We start from the raw sequence: 251 nt of genomic DNA on the forward strand, positions 1-251 counted from the left end.
ACCCTAAATAGACTAACCCTTTTTCTTTTCACAAAATTTACCAAACAATAAATTTTACAAACATTGTTTTTAAGATGTTATAAACATTAAAACAATTACAAATTAAAAAAATAATAAAACTAAACCTCCACAAAGGCACAGCATGACAGAGCTCTGAGTATTACTGTAGATGTTTAGTAGCATCAAATCCTTTTCAACAGCAGCCAAACAGTAACTCACATCTCCTGCCACCATAACAGGAACAGAGGGGG

Source organism: Sinocyclocheilus grahami, unplaced genomic scaffold, assembly GCF_001515645.1.
Source record: "Sinocyclocheilus grahami isolate Dianchi unplaced genomic scaffold, SAMN03320097.WGS_v1.1 scaffold1463.1, whole genome shotgun sequence".
NCBI classification, from domain to species: domain Eukaryota; kingdom Metazoa; phylum Chordata; class Actinopteri; order Cypriniformes; family Cyprinidae; genus Sinocyclocheilus; species Sinocyclocheilus grahami.